The following is an 8,552-nucleotide window of genomic DNA, read 5'->3' as shown; positions in this document are numbered from 1 at the left end:
GAAATTGAAAGCATAAAAACTATAGAATTAATCAATAAAACTAAGAGCTGGTTTTATGAAAAAAAAACAATAAAATATATAAACTGTTGGGTAATTTGATCTAAAAAAAAAAAAAAAGAAGTAAACCAAATTACCAGTATCAAAAATGAGAGGGGTGAATTCACCACCAATGGAGTGAAAATTAAAGCAATAATTAGGAAGTATTTTGCCCAAATTTATGCAAATAAATTTTCCAATCTAAATGAAATGGATGAATACATGGTTAGTTTTTGAATATGTGCCATGTAATGCTACCAATTGCCCAGGTTAACTGAAAAGCAAATAAAATCCGGAAATAAGCCCATTTTAGAAAAAGAAATTTAAGAAGCCATCAAGGAACTCCCTAAGAAAAAATCTCCAGGGCCAGATGGGTTTACAAGTGAATTCTACCAAAGATTTAAAGAAGAATTAATTCCAATACTATAAAAACTATTTGGAAAAAGAGGTGAAGAAGGAGTTCTACCAAATTCCTTTTATGACTCAAATATGGTGTTGGTACCTAAACCAGGCAGAGCCAAAACAGAGAATGAAAACTACAGACCAATTTCCCTATTGAATATCAATACAAAAATCTAAAATACAATATTAGCAAGGAGATTACAGCAAGCGATCACCAGGATAATACACTATGACCAAGTGGGATTTATACCAGGAATGCAAGGCTGATTGAACATTAAGAAAACTATCAACATAATCAACCACATCAATAACAAAACTAAAAAAAAATCATATGATTATCTCAATAGATAAAGAGAAAGCATTTGACAAAATACAACACTCATTCCTATTAAAAACACTAGAGAGTATAGGAATAGGTGAAGCTTTCCTTAAAATAATAAGCAGTATTTACCTAAAACCATCAGCAAACATTATATGTAATGGAGATAAGTTATAGACATTCCCAATAAGATCAGGGGTGAAACACAGATATCCATTATCACCTCTATTATTTAATATTGCACTAGAAATGTTACCTTTAGCATTAAGAGAAAAAAAGGAATTAAAGGAATTAGAATAGGCAAGGAAGAAACAAACTTTCACTCTTTGCAGATGATATGATGGTATACTTAGGGAATCCTAAAGAATCAACTAAAATACTAATTGAAACAATTAACAACTTTAGCAAAGTTGCAGGATATGAAATAAAACCACATAAATCATCAACATTTGTATTCATAACCAACAAAGCTCAGCAGCAAGTGATAGAAAGTGAAATTCCATTTAAAATCACAGTAGATAATATAAAATACTTGGCAGTCTACCTGCCAAGAGAAACCTAGGAACTCTCTGAACACAATTACAAAGCACTTTTCACACAAAAAAAATCAGATCCATATAGTTGGAAAAATATCATGGATAGGCTGAGCTAATAAAATAAAATTGACAATTTTACCTAAATTAATTTGCCTATTCAGTGCCATACCAATCAGACTACCTAAAAATTATTTTATAGAGTTAGAAAAAATAACAAAATTCATCTGGAATAACAAAAAGTCAAAAATATCAAAGGAACTAATGAAAAAAAACTGCCCAGTAAGGTGGGCTAGCCATACCAAATTTGAAGCTAAACTATAAAGTGGCAGTCATCAAAACTATTTGGTACTGGCTAAAAAATAGAGTGGTGGATCAACGGAATAGGTTAGGCACTGGAGACACAACAGTAAATAGCTATAGTAATCTACTACTTGATAAACCCAAAGACTCCAGCTTCTGGGATAGCCACTCAGTATTTGACAAAACCTGCTGGGAAAACTGGCAGAGACTATGGCAGAAACTAGGCATAGACCAACATCTTAAACCTTATACAAAATAAGGTCAAAATGGGTTCAAGATTTAGACATAAAGGATGATAAATTAGGAGAGGAAGGAATAGTTTACCTCTTAGATGTATGACCAAATAGAAGACAGAGTACATTATGAAATGGAAAATGGATAATTTTGATTATATTAAAAGGGTTTTACACAAACAAAACCAAGGTAATCAAGATTAGAAGGGTAGCAGAAAGCTGGGAAATAATTTTTACAGTCAGTGTTTCTGATAAAGGCCCTCGTATATAAAATATGTAGAGAACTAAATCGAATTTATAAGAATACAATTCATTAACCAATTGAGAAATGATAAAAGGTTATGAACAGGCAATTTTCAGGTGAAATTAAACTTATCAATAATCATATGAAAAAATGTTCTAAACCACTACTGAATAGAGAAATGCAAATTAAAACAACTCTGAGGTACCACCTCACACCTTTCAGATTGGCTAGTATCACAAAAAAGGAAAATGATAAATGTTGGAGAAGATGTGGGAAGACTGGTACACTAAAGAATTGTTGGTGGAGGCGTGAACTGATCCAACCATTCAAGAGCAGTTCGGAACTATGGGCTATAAAACTATGGAGCATAAGGGCTATAAAAACTTTGGATACAGTTTGACCCAGAAATACCACTATTCAGTCTAAATCTTAAAGAGATCATGAAAAAAAGGAAAGGACCAGCATGTACAAAAATATTTTTAGCAGTTCTCTTTGTGGTGGCATAGAATTGGTAACTGAGGGAATGCCTATCAATTGGAGAATGGCTGAACAAGTTGTGCTAAATGAATGTGATGGAATATTATTGTGCTGTAAGAAATAATGAGCAGGTCAATTTCAGAAAAACCTGGAAAGACTTAAGTGGACTGATGCTGAGTGAACTGAGCAGAACCAGGAGAACGTTGCTCACAATAATAGCAACATTGTACGATGATCAAAAATGATAGACTTGGCTCTTCTCAGCAGTGCAATGATCTAAGACAATCCCAAAGAACTCAAGACGGAAATTATTCTCCACAGCCAGAAAAAAGAACTGTGGGTTCTGAATGCAGAGTAAACCATATTGTTTCTACATTTTGGTTGTTGTTTTTTTTCTTTTTTGAGGTTTTTCCTTGTGTTCTGATTCTTTTTTCACAACATAAGTAATGCAGAAATATGTTTAATGTGCTTGTCCATATATATCCTAAATCACATTGCTTTCAGTCTTGGGGAGGGAGGAGGAAAGGAAGGGAGGAAGAAAAATTTAGAACCAATAATCTTATGAAAACAAATGTTGAAAACTATCTTTGCATGTAAATGGAAAATAATAAAATACTTTTATGATTTAAAAAACAAAAGATGGTTGGGGTTGAATAATACTCCTGAAGCAGCACTCAGCTCAAGAACAAATTGACCAGAGATGACATATCTCTACCTACAAGGTGTTCCTCTGAAAAAATACCAAGCACCTGCATTACAAAGGGATGCCTTATGAAATGGAAAGATATTGATTAGGAATAAATCTGATGCTGGATATGAGGACTCAGTGTAGACAACCTCAACACAAATGTAACCAAAAAATATTTACTCTATGCCCATATTTAAGACACAGCTGAATTCATTTAGAGATAATTAAGTTCTCTCTAAAGTTGATGTTTTAGTCATAACATTGAGTGACAAAAAACAAAATTTTCCATGCAAACTCTATAATTTAAAGAGATCTTCAGTTTTCTATTTCTATGTGGCTAGCTGAATTTATTTTAGATGAATTATCTGAACTCAAGAAAACATTTTGGAATTGCCCCTCCTCTAGTCCTCTTATTTCCTTCTTTGCCCCATTCAGGCCTATGATGAGGCACAAGACCACTTCTTTAAATGCTATCACTCAAAATATGTAAAGAAACTATTGGTAACAAGATAGTTTCCCACCATAATGACAATTTGAGTGAGGGGGGAGAATTCAATATCGTTTGGCCATACCAGAATGATCAGGCTGTAGTAATGTTCTATTGGAGTAAACTATTCTGATCCCAGATATTCCCCAAAAGGGAATGGCATGGCCAGCACAGAAACACTAGGGATGACTAGTCAGTCACAAGACAATCCCTTGTCCAAAGAAAAAAGGGGGATATGCACTGGGGTGGGAAGTGAGTTTGCATTGATAAGAAAGACCTCCTAGAATTAGAAATACTTTCTACCAATGTAAATTCAGTGTCTTTTCCCCAATTTACAGGGACAGATGCTGAGTACTCAAGAAGGTGAAGTGACTCATTCAGTGTGAAAGCCATAAGCAGACACTGTAGAGAAAGGAATCTATGGGATTTCTTAGTTCTGGGGCATCCTTTCTACTCCCTAGGAGAATATGCATGAATCACTTCAGTTTGGGGGGGGGGTTCAAATTATTCCTGAGCATATAAGGGCTAGCCACATTTTTTAACCTCCTTTCCTCCTCTATCCTCTTATTGTCATTCTCTGACTCAAAATACATTTTTTTTTTACCACTCTTATGGCTTTGTGAAAAGGACCTCTTTTCGTTGTTTCTCATGCTTTGTTTTATAGTATGTCATACTCCCATGGTTCTTTCTACTTTGGTTTCAGCTTTGGATTTCTAAAAGTCCTGATTAGATTCATCCATATCTACAAACTAATTTTATATTTCAAAGCTAAGAAATGAGGCACACAGGAAATTTAACATAGAATATATAGAGAAAACTTCATATTCTCCAGATTCCTTTCACAAAAAGATAAAACATCACCTTAGGGGGAACGTAGAGCAGTAAAAGTAAACAAGAGTTGTGGTACAACAGTGTTCCTTCTGTGACAATTGAAGACCTGAGGAAAAAACCCAGGAACACAGTTTGGTCTGAGTGAAGTACAAACACCTCCAGGCTATCTCCACTGAAATAAGAAAGAACAAACCCTGGGGGCACCTGGGTTGGAAGTTAGCCTCAGCTTCAGCCACAGGAGTTCTCACCTTACAGATAGTGTGGGGATCAGACATTAGAGCATGAGAAGATTGAAGGAACCTTTGCTGTTGAGGGATTCAGGCCCAGCTTGGCTCCCCAGATGAAGGACCTCATCTGGGCCTGGGACTGGGCTATGGCTAAAGGAAAGAAGGACCTAGCATAAACCCTAAGTGCAGCAGCAGTAGGGCAGGTATGTTGGCAGCTGTGGGCATTTAAAGAAGAACTGAGTTCCTGGTTTATGTTTCAGGCCAGAGGAGAGAATTAAAGGTTATAGCCACTGAAGGGTCCTCAACAAGTAAGAGTGTTTCCATTAGAGCTTGGCTGGGGGTCCTAGCTGTGGCTTAGAGGGGTAGATGAGTGCTGCAGTTAGGCCCTAGAAAAAACTCAAGAGAATAACAAAGAGTAAGAAAGACCTGAGCCCTGAAGCACCATTCGTCATACCACAAGACTAGAGCTAAAAAGAAGCTGCTGCTAAGAAGAAAAACAAAAACAAAGAAAGAAACAAACAAAATGAGTAAACAAGGACAACAGAACCCAACTATAAACAGATACTATGGGGATAGAGAAAATCTGAGTTTGTGTTTAGAGGATACTGAAGTACAAAAAAGCTATTCCTACTACATAAAGCATCATGAAATGGTTATGTGCCCCAAAAAGTTCTGCAAAGGACTTAAAAAGGACAATAAAAATCAAATAACAGAAATTGAGGCGGGGGGGAATTAGAGAAAAAATAAGAACAATCGAAAAAAAATTATAAAAAGGAAGTCCTCCAACTAGACAAAGAGATCAAGAATCTTAAAGGAGAAAATTACTTGAAAAATAGAAGTGGACAAGGGAAGCCAATGACATTATGAGATATGAAAAAAAAATTTAAATCATAAGAACGAAAAAATAGAAGAGAATGTGACACAATCTCATAAGAGAAACAACTGATCTGGAGAACAGATTGAGAAGATCAATTAAAAGAATTATTAAACTTACTGGAAGCTATAATCAAAAAAAAGAATCTTGATATAATATTACCAGAAATAAAGAAAATTGCTCTGACATTCTAGAACAAGAAGGTTAAGAAGAAATAGACAACTGATCACCACCTGAAGGAGATTCCAGGATGAAAACCTACAAGAATATCATAGCCAAGTTTCAAAACTCCTAGGATAATGGAAAATATTATAATCTGCTAGAAAAAAAAAAACAATTCAAATACTGTGGAGCCACAATCAGAACTGCACAAGACCTAGCTTCTACTACACTAAAAGACTGCAGGTCTTGGAACACTATATATTGAAGAGCAAAAGAACTGAGGTTGTGGCCAAAAATAACTTACCCAATAAAGTAAAAGTCCTGGAAAGAAAAGCAAGACATACAATGAATTGTCAGACTGTCAGGTATTTGTCAGAAAAGAAATTTGACATATATGGTCAAGGAGAAATATAAGGCAAACATCAAACACAAGAGATTCAATAAGGTAAAACTACTTGCTTTTTATATATGTAAATGTTATAAGTATTCTTAAATCTGCCATCAGTACTTGGGTAGTTCGAAAGGTTGGGGCTGAGTATGATGGAGGTGACTAAAAATTAAATTGTGTAATAAAAGGTCAAACGGAATAATTTATCTTGTATGAATGAAGCACAAGAAGAACTGCTAAGTAGGAAACAGAGAGGGGTGGATGCCTAGTAGTAATGAAAGTCTACTTCCATCAGATCTTGGTTAAGGAAGGAACAACAAATACATGAAGCAGGGGATAAAAGTCTTCAAATGTTAAAGAAATCAGGAGAGGAGACAGGATAAGGGTTTTTGAAGGGTATGTAGATTAACATTTAGGAGTGTGGGGGAGAGGAAAAGGGAGGAACCCATAGAGGAATAGGTAGAAGGGGGAATAGAATAGGAGGGTTAGGGGAGAGAATGAGGAAAACATATTTCATTAGGGTGTGTATTAGGGAGGTAGTGGTTGGAAATATATTAGAAGGAGGATAGGAAATAAAAGAGAGTTTTGCTTTTTATGATTCTCTCAAGTCTTGTATTTGACAGTCAAATTCTCTACTCAGTTCTGGTCCTTTCATCAAGAATGCTTGAAAATCCTTTATGTCATTGAATATCCATTTTTACCACTGAAGGTTTATACTTCAGTTTTGCTGAGTAGGTGATTCTTGGTTGTACTCCTAGCTCCTTTCCCCTCCAAAATATCATCTTCCAAGCCTTCTGGGCCTTTAATGTAGAATCTAGTAAATCTTGTGCTATTCTGTGTCTCCACAATACCTGAATTGTTTCTTTCTGGCTGCTTGCTATATTTTCTTCTTGACCTGGGGTCTCTGGACTTTGGTTGTAATATTCCTGTGAGTTTTCATTTTGGGATCTCTTTCAGGAGGTGATTGGTGGATTCTTTCAATTTCTATTTTGCCCTCAGTTTCCAGAATCTCAGGGGAGTTTTCCTTGATAATTTCTTGAAAGATGTTGTGTAGGCTCTTTTTTTGATCATGGCATTCAGGTAGTCCAAAAATTTTTTAATTATCTTTCCTGCCTCTATTTTCCAGGTAAGTTGTTTTTCCCATGAAATATATCACATGGTCTTCTCTTTTTCAGACTTTTACATGTGTTTTATTGCTTCTTCAATTCTCATGAAGTCATTACCGTCCATTGGTTCAGTTCAAATTTTAGGAAATTGTTTTCATCATTGAGTTTTGTTTTCTTTTTTTTCCCCAAAGTTTATTCAATACGAAACATCTCTACACTTTTGATTGATGAGGCTGACCATGATCATGACCAAATCCACCTCTATACTGGAATTCTGTTGCCGACCCAGCACTAGACTGAGCCTTCTTGTCAGCACCAGGGGGAGCAGCATTTCGTCTGTATATGTCTCTATCAGCTTCACCACTAGTAAGCCTGGCAGGTCGCTTACCCTCCAGGCCTTTAGGCCTTGGCCTTCCTGTCTCAGGATGACTTCTTCAGAGTATGGCAGGCACAATCTCAAGACACAGGTGAAAGTGATCCCAGAGATACTGAATGCCCTCATTGGTGAGATACCAGTAGAAATGCCTCCATGCAAACTGCTCCTTAAGATAGCCACGAGACTTTAGCGACTGCACAGCCTTCATGACATGAAGATTGGGCACATTCTTCTCTGCCATCTCAGGATGCTTTGGCATATGGACATCTTTCTTGGCTACCATTACTCCCTCCATAAGAAGGGGTTCATAGATAGCAATGCGGTTCTTCTTGAGCATCAACATCTCGGCGGCAGGTTCTCATCATTGAGTTTTTGTACCTCCTGTTCCAATTGGCTAATTTTACTTTTGAAGGAGTTTTTTCCTATTCAGTGAAATTTTCTCCCTCTTCTTCCATTTGGCCATTTCTGCTTTTCAATGCATTCTTCTCCTGATTGGCTTTTTTTACCTCTTTTGCCATTTAGCAGAGTCTGTTTTTTAAAGTGTTATTTCCTTGCATATTTTTTGGTGTCTTCCTTACTAAGATATTGACCTTTTTTCATGATTTTCTTGCATCACTTTTAATTCTCTTCCCAATTTTTCCTCTACCTCTCTTGATTTTCAAAGTCCTTTCTGACACCTTCTTTGGCCTGAGATCAATTTTTATTTTTCTTGGAGGCTTTGACTTTGTTATCTTCTTTTGAGTGTTTTTATTCTTCCTTGTCAGCATAGTAACTTTCTGTGGTCAGGACTTTGGTCTGCTCTTTTCTCATTTTTCCAAGCTATTTCTTGATTTTTAACTCTTTGTTAAAGTGAGGCCGTGCTTCCA

The 8,552-nt window shown here is 36.0% G+C and overlaps 1 pseudogene; it reads right to left on the bottom strand.

The window, feature by feature from the left end:
- Positions 1-7,522: 7,522 nt before the first annotated feature.
- On the bottom strand, positions 7,523-8,029 carry LOC122747380 (annotated as a pseudogene).
- Positions 8,030-8,552: the final 523 nt, after the last annotated feature.

Source organism: Dromiciops gliroides, chromosome 3 (genome assembly GCF_019393635.1).
Source record: "Dromiciops gliroides isolate mDroGli1 chromosome 3, mDroGli1.pri, whole genome shotgun sequence".
Lineage (NCBI taxonomy): Eukaryota > Metazoa > Chordata > Mammalia > Microbiotheria > Microbiotheriidae > Dromiciops > Dromiciops gliroides.
This window is presented reverse-complemented; position numbering and strand designations above follow the sequence as displayed.